Genomic DNA, 12,430 nt, shown 5'->3' with positions numbered 1-12,430 from the left:
TGATCTGAGAGAATTTTGGGCCAAGACGACATGTAATAGTGTACTTGAATTTGTTGGGCTTGATTCCAGACTATTTGCTGGGCCTCTCTTGGAGACATACATAAAGAGCCCAGAAACCCATTAGACTTCATGGGATGGACTAGGGGGTGGCAATCGGACGGGTCGGGTTGGATATGGGCAGGTTGACAACGGGTAATGCAAAAACAGATAAATTATCAGATCTGACCATATTGAATATGATCACTTTTGGGAGAATTCTTAGTCTCCCAAACTTGACGAACCCCAATTTGAGGCTTTACAAATATAAAAGTTAAAGAGAATCTTACAAAAATGTCCCAAATAAGTCCAAACTTACCAACCTCTAGTCATTAGTCATAGACCTATCAAAACTAGCCAAGCACATATAAAATAATAACCCAAATAAATAAGGTTCTTTCTCTCCAGAATCACACACAAAGATCCCCAACTATATTTTTAAGCGTGATTAGTAACATTAGATGCAAGATGGAAAGGAAATTTCATGGATGAAGTGATGAAATACATATATATATATATATATATATATATATATATATATATATATATATATATATATATATATATTCCAAAAAATCTAAGCAAAAAAAAAGACTTTTTTTAATGTGTATGGCTGAAATTCATTGAAAACATATAGATGAGTCAGTATACAAAATTTGAGAAAGATTAGAGGTGATTTGGACTGATTTGGTATCAAAATTCATAGTTAAAATCGAGTTCAAATACTTCTTCTTCGACACATAAATCAAATATGTATCACAAATGTATCTCACACATAAGCATACATGGATATACATGTGATATCCATTTGGGTACACAAATATAAAAGTTAAAGAGAATCATACAAAAATGTCTCAAATAAGTCCAAACTTACCAACCTCTAGTCATTATTCATAGACTTATCAAAACTAGCCAAGCACACATAAAATAAAAACCCAAATAAATAAGGTCCTTTCTCTCCAGAATCACACACAAAGATCCCCAACTATATTTTTAAGCGTGATTAGCAACACTAGATGCAAGATGGAAAGGAAATTTCATGGATGAAATGATTAAATACACCATATATATATATATATATATATATATATATATATATATATATATAAGCAAAAAAGACTTTTTTCAATGTGTATGGCTGAAATTCATTGAAAACATATAGATGAGTCAATATACAAAATTTGAGAAAGATTAGAGGTGATTTGGACTGATTTGGTATCAAAATTCATAGTTAAAATCGAGTTCAAATACTTCTTCTGCGACGCATAAATCAAACATGTATCACACATGTATCTCACGCACAGTCATACATAGATATACATGTGATATCCATTTGATACAAATATGATACATATATGATACACAAATGATATACAATGTGACACACATATCTTCTTTTTTTTCATGTTCATCTTCTAATTCAATTTTCAATTCAAACCACCTAAAAACTCCACTAAATCATCCCAAAACTGATATTCAAGCTCCTTAAGATGTACCCAATATTCTAATAACACTCACTCAAAAGAAAGCAAAAATTTAACATTTTTTTGGCTACAAATAGGTCAATTTTAATAATAAACTACTTATAGATGGACATAACTGGTAGTTTTCCAAAACTAAACCCATTGGTTATCCATTTTTTAAGTGGATAATATGGTTATTATCCGTATTTGACCCTTTTTTAAAAATTTCATTATCCAACCCATTTTTTAATGAATAATATGGATGGATAACTATTTTGTTTTAATCATTTTGCCACCTTCGATGGACCAAAGCGTCCCAGATTGGAGGCATATTGGGTTAAAACTTTAGTAGACTCGATAAGATAACTTTCAACGCATACTTTCTTAGGGACTGTTTGGTTCACGTTCTAAACGTTAAAAACTTATTCACATTCGATATTCACGCCAAGTTAAGGATAGCATGATACTCATTTATCACCTAACTATATTTAATAATTATTTGCACCAGGGCTTTACTCGATTAGAGAACTTAAGTTCAAACAACTAGTGCTAAACTGCTAATAAGAAATACGTTAAGAACAAATATCCTACTGCGCTAACTGCATCATTTTGGACGACGTCGTTGATTGGATATCATAAGTTCAGCGACCATTAAACATTAACACATGTTTAAACTTTAAACCACTACCGTATGAATGTAGATTTGTTAATAGCAGGGGCAAGGAAGCTAATTAAAAGATTGGAGAATCTCTAATGTGGTGGTATTCGAACTTTATACAAGGTAATCCTAGTATAGTTTTGTTGACCACCTACCTCACTTTTAATAACCTTATTGATGTGGGTACGATTCTCCACCTTATAATCTCCTCTCCTTATATTGTATACGGGTAAAACCGAGTCCGTCGCATGACTTGACTTCCCGGTGAGCCAAACGGAGCAGGAACGTGACCATAATGTATCGGGGTCAGAACGAAGAACCCCTCGTATCAGGGCTCAGGCAAGCACCTGCCCTCGGGGATATCGGGGGCGTATCTTCGAGGGCCGATTTAAGAATTGAAACTTCGGAGAGCATTACCAAGCAGCTTCACACAACTAACAAAGGGCCCTGATATCCGTGCCTAACCGGATATCACAGTGTGAATCTCGGCTCGTAACGGCAGAAAATCAGTGATCGGCGAAACAGAAAATTTTTACCTTTTTTAGAATTGTACTTAGGGTAAAATTCCCCTACTATTTAAAAGGGAAGGCTTATTATTCATAGGATACATTATGACACACATCTCAAGGCATTATACTCTTACTCTCTCTGTAATTCAAGGTTCTTACTTTTGTTCATCAGTTCTTCATTAGTGTGAGCCGAGGAACGAAGGTAGACACTCCCACTAAGCCATTACTGAGTCCGGGATCACTCTCACTATTGGTTTGACAATTTATTACGTCTTTTATCTCTTTAATCTAACACCTTTTATCATTTGTATTCAATTAATCCGCATATCCTTAAGATCACATATAAATTTAATTGTTATCTGTTTTTTAGAGAAAACAGTTTGGCACCCACCGTGGGGCTAAGGATAATAGTGGAAATTTGATACAAATTTCTATAACTCACTCTATTTTACACTTGTTCTTGGAGCTTTTAATTAAAAAAATGTCAAACTCCCAATCTACCCATTTGAACGTTGATACTGAGTCTGGCTACCATGGTGAGAATAAAAATGTGGTGCCCAGCAACGAGGTGCCCCATGTTGACCCCAACGAAGTTCCAGTCGCAGACCCGATCGATACTAACTCACATGTGGCCATCGAAGCAAACTTGCCTACCGACCCCGAAAACAACATTCGCGGGGGAGCCTGATCGATAGCCCGGAGTACACACGACAGCGAAGGTGATGGAATCAACTTGCGGGTGATCTTCGAAATGTTACAGGCTCAATAGATAGCAATAGCCCAGTTGCAGAACCAAAGATGCGCCCCAGCAGAGTTGAGCCCGAACCATCCCCGGAAAACACTCGTAGAAATGAACCGGCCACAGAAAGGCCGGGTGAAGCTGAACCCGGACCAACCCCCGAGATAATAAAGATGCTTAAGGAACTAACAAAACGGGTGGAATCGGGAGAAAAGAAAATCGAAGCCAACGACAAAAAAGTGGAGACGTATAACTCTAGGGTCGATCAAATCCCAGGAGCACCACTAATACTGAAGGGCCTGGATTCCAAGAAATTTGTCCAAAAGCCTTTCCCATCGAGCGCAGCTCTCCCATAGAAGTTTCGTATGCCAGAAATTCCGAAATATAATAGAACAACTGATCCAAATGAACATGTGACCACTTACACGTGCGCCATCAAGGGGAACGACTTGGAAGATGACGAAATCGAATCCGTTCGGCTGAAAAAGTTTTGAGAGACCTTGTCAAAAGGAGCTATAATATAGTATCACAACATACCCCCTAATTCTATTGACTCGTTTCCTATGCTTGCAGATGCCTTTGTAAAGGCGCACGTCGGGGCCATCAAGGTCGAGACCAGGAAGTCAGACCTTTTCGAAGTAAAGCAAAGAGATAACGAGATGCTCAGGGAATTCATGTCGAGATTTCAAATAGAACAGATGGATTGTGGACGATTGGGTCGCTCAAGTATTCACCCAAGGACTCAACCACTAAAGCTCATTGGCTTCGCAGCAGTTGAAACAAAATTCGATAGAATACCCCGCGGTAACTTGGGCCGACGTCCATAACATGTACCAATAAAAATATCAGTCTCGAAGATGATCAGTTCGTGGCCCCTTCCGGATTCGTTTATCCCGTTAGAACTAGTGATAGATCCAAAAGAGCCACCGATCATGAATCAAGATTGAACAGAGATCGGTATCAACCATACAACGGAGATCGAATGGGTAATGGGTCTGGACGCAACCCTGCGAGGAGTGAAAAAGGGAACGATCAAGGCCACAATAGTCGGGGACTCATTATTAAGAACGGTTTCAACAGGCCACTCGGGGCCAAGAGGCACCGGGATTATCGGAATACAACTTCAGTGTCGATGCTGCTAGCATTGTATCCACCATCGGACCCATCAAAGATACCAAATGGCCTCGATCATTGCAATTTGATCCTGCCCAAAGGGACCCCAACCTAATGTGTAAGTATCATGGCACTCATGGCCATAGAACCGAAGACTGCCATCAATTAAGAGAATAAGTAGCCCGATTATTTAATAACGGACACCTCCGAGAATTTCTGAGTGATCGAGCCAAAAATCACTTTAGGAATAGGGACTCCAACAAGCAAACCGAGCAAAAGGAACCTCAGCATGTCATTAACATGATCATTGGTGTAGTTGACGTCCCTCAAGGGCCGATGCTAAAGCGCACTAAAGTTTCCATTACAAGGGGAAAACAGACTTAAGATTATGTACCGGAGGGAATCTTTGAATGATGAAGATGCCGAAGGCATCGTGCAGCCATATAAAGATGCCCTGGTAATTTCTGTACTTATAAATAAATCTCGAGTTAAGCGTGTGTTGCTTGATCCAGGTAAATCGACCAATATCATCAGATCAGGGGTCGTGGAATAGCTGGTTTTACAAGACCAAATAATGCCTGCAATCCGAGTTTTAAAAGGATTCAACATGGCGTGTCAAACCACTAAAGGGGAGATAACCTTGTCGGTGAATACCGCCGGAACCATTTAGGAAACGAAGTTCTACGTTATCGAGGGGGATATGAGGTACAACGCTCTATTCGGAAGGCCATGGATTCACAACATGAGGGCAATACCCTCGACTCTGCACCAAGCATTGAAGTTCCCCACACCATGAGGGATCAAAACAGTTTATAGGGAGCAGCTGGCCTCAAAGGAAACGTTCACGGTCGATGACGTGATCCTGGTGTCCTCCCTCTCGACATTAAAGAACCCAGAGTCGGTTAGGAAGGAAGAGCCTAAATAGCAATCACCGACACCGGCCCGACCGAACCGCAAAAGCAAGAAGCAGGCAAGGATGATGATTACGAAGTTCCGAGGTCGTTCATCGCCCCTAACGATTCCGATGCCACCAAGTAAATGGTCGAGGATATGGAGCAAGTCATATTGATCGAACACTTGCCCGATAGGAAGGTAAACCTGGGCACGGGCTTAACTCCCGAGCTTAGGAAAAAACTCATAAAATTCTTATAGCTAACATAGATTGTTTCGCTTGGTCCCATCTTGATATGACGGGATCTCGCCAGAAATAACTACTCACAAGCTGAGCCTCGATCCGAAGTTCTACCCGATTAGACAGAAGAGGGGGACTCAATCCGAAGTCAAGCATGCATTCATCAAAGACGAGGTATCCAAACTCCTTAAAATAGGTTCCATTCGAGAAGTTAATTATCCGGATTGGTTAGTTAACGTAGTTGTAGTGCCTAAAAAGAGAAATAAATTAAGAATGTGTGTAGACTACAAAGACTTGAACAAGGCATGCCCTAAGGACTTTTTCCTTTACCTAACATCGATCGCCTGATCGATGCGATGGTTGGCCACGAGATACTCAGTTTTCTCGATGCATATTTCGGGTACAACCAGATCCGGATGGACCCGGGCAACCAAGAAAAGACTTCCTTCATCACTAAATACGGTACCTATTGTTATAACGTAATATTGTTCGGACTAAAAAATGTTGGTGCCACTTACCAACGCCTGGTAAATCAGATGTTTGAAGAGCAAATAGGAAAATCAATGGAGATTTACATTGACGACATGTTAGTTAAGTCCCTGCGAGCAGAGGATCATTTGGAACATTTGCAGGAAACCTTCAACATACTGAAGAAATAAAATATGAAGCTGAACCCTGAGAAATGCACATTCGGGGTCGGGTCCGGGAAGTTCCTTGGATTCACGGTGTCCAATTGGGGGATCGAGATCAATCCCTACAAGATCAAAGCTATAGAGGACATCACTGTGGTGGATAGTGTCAAGTACGTTCAAAGGCTAACCAGGCACGTAGCCGCCCTGGGTCGGTTCACATCAAGGTCATCGGATAAGAGCAATCGGTTCTTCTCGTTATTGAAGAAGAAGAATAATTTTTCGTGGACCCCGGAGTGCCTGCAAGCTTTGGAAGAACTCAAACAGTACATTTTCGAGTCCACATTTGCTTCATACTCTGAAGGCAGACGAGCAGCTGTACCTGTACTTAGCGGTATCCGAGATAGCGGTAAGTGGAGTCTTAGTCCGGGAAGAGGAAGGTACCCAATTTCCTATATATTATGTTACCAGAACTCTAGGCGAGGCCGAAACAAGGTATCCTCACCTGGAGAAATTGGCGCTCGCTTAGCTAAGCGCCTTCAGAAAGTTAAAGTCATATTTTTAATGACATCCCATATGTGTCGTAACTACTTACCCATTGAGCAACATAATGCACAAACCCGAGCTCTAGGGATGATTGGCGAAATGGGCCGTGGAAATTAGCGGGTACGATATCGAATATCGACCCCAAACCACCATCAAATCTCAAATTTTGGCAGACTTCGTCGTTGTCTTCACGCCGGCCTTAATACCCGAAGTCGAAAAGGAATTGTTGTTAACCTCGGGGACCTCCGCGGGAATCTGGACCCTATTTATGGACGGTGTCTCAAACGTAAAGGGGTACAGACTCGGCATCGTGTTGAAGCCGCCTACGGGTAACGTAGTAGGCAATCTATTAGAATAGTGAAATTGACTAACAATTAGGCCGAGTATGAGTCCATGATTGCAGGTCTCGAATTGGCTAAAAGCCTGGGGGCCGAAGTGATTGAAGCTAAATGCGATTCCCTCCTTGTGGTAAATCAAGTCAATGGGACATTCGAAGTGAAAGAGGAACGAATGAGAATATACTTGGATAAGCTACAGGTAACGCTACATCGATTCAGGGAATGGACCCTACAACACGTGCCCCGGGATTATAATAGCGAAGCCGATGCTCTAGCTAACTTGGGGTCATTGGCTGATGACGATGAATTCGGCTCGGGAACGGTCATACAACTCATGAAATCAATAGTGGAAGAAGGCCATGCCGAGATAAACTCAACAAGTTTAACTTGAGACAGGAGAAACAAGTATATAGACTATTTAAAGAATGGGAAGTTGCCCTCGGATCCCAAAGAATCGAGGGCTCTACGCACGAAGGCGACCAGGTTTAGCCTGTCCGAAGATACTCTATTCAGAAGAATGTTTGATGGCCCACTCACCATTGCTTGGGGTCGAGAGACACCGAATATGTTTTAAGGGAAGTTCACGAAGGCACCTGCAGAAACCATTCGGGGGCAGAATCATTGATTCGTAAGATAATCAGAGCGGCTATTACTAGATTGATATGGAGAAAGATTTGGAGGACTTTGTGTGAAAATGCGATGGCTGTCATAGGCACGCACCAATGATCGACCAACCCGGGTAGTTGCTGCATTCGGTCGTCTTGACTTGGTCGTTCATGAAATGGAGAATGGACATCGTCGGTCCCCTACCATTGGCACTCATTAAGGCTCAATTTATACTGTTTATGACTGACTATTTCACTAAATGGGTCAAAGCTCAAGTATTTGAGAAGGTCTGGGAAAAAGAAGTCATCGACTTCGTTTGGGACCACATAATATGCCAATTTGGTATACCGGCCAAGATAGTGTGTGATAATGGGAAGCAGTTCATCGGCAGTAAGGTAAGCAAATTTTTCGAGGAACATAAGATCAAAAAGATCTTATCAACATCCTATCACACTAGTGGGAACGGAAAGGTAGAGTCGACGAACAAAACAATCCTTCAAAACCTTAAGAAAAGGTTGATCGATGCCAAAGCAAAATGGAAGGAAATCCTGCCTGAAGTCTTGTGGGCATACCGCACGACTTCAAAATCCAATACCGGGGCCACCCCGTATGGTGCCAAAGCACTAATACCGGTCAATGTGGGAGAACCGAGCCTCTTGTTCCGATATGCAATCGAAGAATCAAATGGCGAGGCCATGAGCACAAGCCTAGGATTACTAGATGAGAGGCGCGAGGCCGCTTTAGTCCGGTAGGCTGCCCAAAAGCAGTGGATAGAAAGATATTACAACCAAAGAGCCAACCTCCGACACTTCAATATCGGGGACTTGGTGTTAAGAAGAGTAACACAAAACACCCGGAACCCGAATGAAGGAAAACTAGGACCGAATTGGGAAGGTCCATATCGATTCATCGGGATTACCGGTAAAGGTTCGTATAAACTCGAAGCAGGAAACAACGCACAACTTCTAAACAACTGGAACGTAACTCACTTGAAACGATACTACTGCTAAGGTACGACCTCATCCATTTTCTTTATTTTTTATATTACGAATGGGCTAACACTTGCAGGCAACACCCAAAGGAGAATGTAGCTACTAGGTCTGAAAGCACGCGTTGCACTCTTTTTCCCTTGAACCAGTTTTGTCCCAAATGGGTTCAGACAAGGTTTTTAATGAGGCAACAATACACCATGCTAACTTAGAGTCGAAGACCGGTTTTAAATCGGAGTCAATGGCCATATCAACAATATCCGACCTACTCGAAGACCGACCTCGAATACTGGGGGCCATCACCCACGGGTCATGATTTTTAGCAAGGAAGGAAACTTGTGCTCGAACAGTTTAGACTCGACGGTTAGGATTTATTGTAAGGGCCAAACGGTCAAATGAACTGTGCCCGCATAGGTCAGCCTGGCCATAATACGAGCTTTTACACGCTTACAATATTGTACGTTACACACAGAAAGAAAGAAAGTTTCTACCTTACTAACACACATTTTTTGCTTCTTAAAAGTATCTAGCCCAAGGGCTACTCCTACCCAGGAACTATCGAGCCCAAGGGCCACCCTTATTCGAGCCCAAAGGGCTACCCCCACTCGGGGACTGCCGTCCGAGATAAACTCGGGCGGCTCGTGTTGTCGAAACCTGGAGGCACAAAACCTATAAGTCAGTGCCCAAACCTAAAAGTCTACGGCCACCCTAAAACGGTTAGGATATGTCCGAAGCCCGTAATCAAAACATAAGACCTTCAACAAAATTCTAAACATGTTCAATGGTTACCCTCGACAAAGATACAATCTATCAACATTTAAAGAAGAATCTTGGGGAAATTTTCGTTCACTCCGAGCTTACACAAGTTCGAGCAAAAATTGCATCGAAGACAGGTCTTGTTCGGACCTCCAAAAAGTGACTTATTACTACGTTTGATTCTGTGCTAAGGCATTAGAAATATTTGCAATCGTAAAAAGATGCTAAGATAATAGACTTGCACATTGCCAAAAGGGAAGTATTTTATATTCTGGAATATCTGTATAAAGGCCCAACAAAAATGGCCTCAACAAAAAATATGTACAGCATACAAAAACAAAACAAAATAATCCTAACACATCTACGCCTGATCTTCACCAGGACCCAACTCGTCACTAGAGCCATGGGGGCCTTCGGGTTCTTCGGATCCCTCAAAGCCTTCTTCATCTTCGGGTTCAGCTAGCTTCTTGGCTCGACCTCAAGTCTTTTTGCCTCCTCGATCTCGGCCGACAGGTCGAAGCCTCGGGCATGGATCTCTTCGAGGGTCTCCCTCCGAGATAGCCGCCTTACAAACTCGGCAGTAGTCTAACATCAGCCCTATACTGGGCCACCATCTCTTCAGCATCAGCCAAGGTTGCTTCCAACTTGGACCTTGTCATTTCGAGCTCCTTGCCAAGGGCATCCCATTCGGCAATAGTCGAATCCAGTTGAGCTTGAAGGTCCTCATTTTATCGAGCCCGAGCATCGGCCTTCTCTTTTGCCACTCGGAGTCGAACCTCTACAGATACCAGCTATGCCTGGTAGGTCTCATCCTTCGAAGCCAGCCGGTCCATTTTACTCTTCCAACCATCAGCCATGGCTTGGACCTTTCATTTCAGCTAGGAGTTGGTCGATCCGGTCAATCTTGTGTTGAACCTACGAGGTTTGGTCATTAGTTTCCATGGCTAGTTCCTTATTGCTAACCTAAAAAACCTTTACCTTTTTGACCAGATCAGCATGTTCCCGCCTCAGGTTCGAAGCCTCCCTCTAAGCCTCATCCAGCCTGGCCTGAAGGTCCTTGATGGCCCCTTCGTGCTGCTCGCTAAGAAGCTTATACATATGTCTTTTCTCGGCAAGCTCCTTGACCTCAAGCTCAAGCTGTTAACCTCAGACCGGTACCGAAGAAAGCTTTCATGATGAAGTACCGAGGCTTGCAAAAAGGTAAAAGAAGAAAATGTGAGAAATGTCAAAAACTAAGTCAAAGTTCAAAAAAACATAATGATGCCTTACCCGATTCAGCGCCTGTTGCGCTTTTTTGAACAGGCACGGCACATCCACCTCACTCATTTTTTCCTGGTCTTCTTCAATCACCAGGCATCAGAGGTAGCTCACTACTCCCACAGGAGCAGAAAGAACCCGGGCATCCTTCGAGACTGTGATGATTATCGACCTCTTATAGCCGGGATCCACACTCGGGGCGGGAAACTGGTTGATTAGGTTTGAGCTCGAGTTTAGCCCATCGAATTTTGAAGATGGATCCTTTATAGGAACTTCCAGGTTGCGCAACCCGGAAAAGTCTTCCATGGCGGACGAGTCCATGCCGCCGAAAAAGGAACGAAGGGGATCGTCCACGCCATGAGCCCTTTCGTTAGATTTCTACTTCCTCGCTTGGGCCTCCTCAAGCATAGACTCGGTGTAGGAGGGCATCCCCGAGATCTTAATTACGCCGGGCACTCCCTTTGGTGCAAAACCGACATCCTGGGAAGTTTCACCCCGGAGATCCATATCGACTTTCTGAGTTGGAAGGGGGTCGACCTCGCGAGTCTCACCCTCGGATGCATCCTAATCCCTGGGATAGGTCGTCCCGTGTGTTACGAAAATAGATTCATCCTCCGGATCTTCCCTAAGCCGGAGGAGGAGGGAGCCGGAGGAGGGAGCCGGAGGTGGGCACCGGGAACTAAAATCCCCTACTAGGATTGCAAAGCACCCGCTTTTTCGGTTTTTTTGCCTCGGAGCTCGGGGAGCTGAGGGTTGTCTTTTCCTGTTCTTTTTTCTCTTCGTGACTTCAGCGGAGGGATCAACGGGCAGGGGCACATCTTTATCCCCTTTCGAAGGCCTAATTTCGGCGGTCTTAGGCAAACCTACAATGATAAAGAAGGAAGAGGGGTTAGTATAATATAAGGTGAAGACATAACATTGGCTATTCGAAAAAGAGACCTTACCATGAGAATGGGCTTCCGATCGACCCTTTGAGAGTCTGTTCCATGTGCGCTCGAAGTAGGAAATCTGAGTACAGACGCCCTCGATCCACTCCTTTAACCTGGGGACTACATTCGGAACCCGGGCAACAGCTGCACAGCCACAAACATGAATGAGAAGATCAAAATAAAAGAAGAAGAAATTTTGATGAAGGAGTTGCACTTACCAGACGCATTCCATTCCTCAGGGAATGGCATGTATTTCGGGGGATCAAATCCTCGGTATTCATTCAGACGAAGCGTCCCTGCTAGCCACGATCTCGGTTTTCATTGATACTGGAGAAGGGGGCCTTGCTGGCCTGGCGTGTAAGCTTAATCAGTCCCCCTCGGAATATCTGGGGAATGTATAATCGAAATAGATGGTCGATCGTGAACCGACGAGAATCGGTCTTGTTCACGAAGTAACGGAGGAGGGTCACAATCCTCCACAATGATGGATGTATTTGTCTGAGGCACACTCGTACCTTTGGCAAAAATCCAGGACGATCGGATCCACCGGGCCCAATGTGAAGGGATAAGTGCAAACACTTAAGTACCCCTCCACATGGGTAGTAACGGCGTCATCGGGCCCGGGGACTACTACGTCCTTGCCTTCTTAATTGCAGTCCTTACGAACTGTGGGAAGAACGTCCTAGTTCACGGAACATAAATATCTCGAGACTCCTTCGCCCCGGTCCTA

This window comes from Nicotiana attenuata, unplaced genomic scaffold (assembly GCF_001879085.1).
Source record: "Nicotiana attenuata strain UT unplaced genomic scaffold, NIATTr2, whole genome shotgun sequence".
Taxonomy (NCBI): Eukaryota; Viridiplantae; Streptophyta; class Magnoliopsida; order Solanales; family Solanaceae; genus Nicotiana; species Nicotiana attenuata.
The sequence above is the reverse complement of the archived record's forward strand: the minus strand, read 5'-3'. Positions refer to the sequence as shown.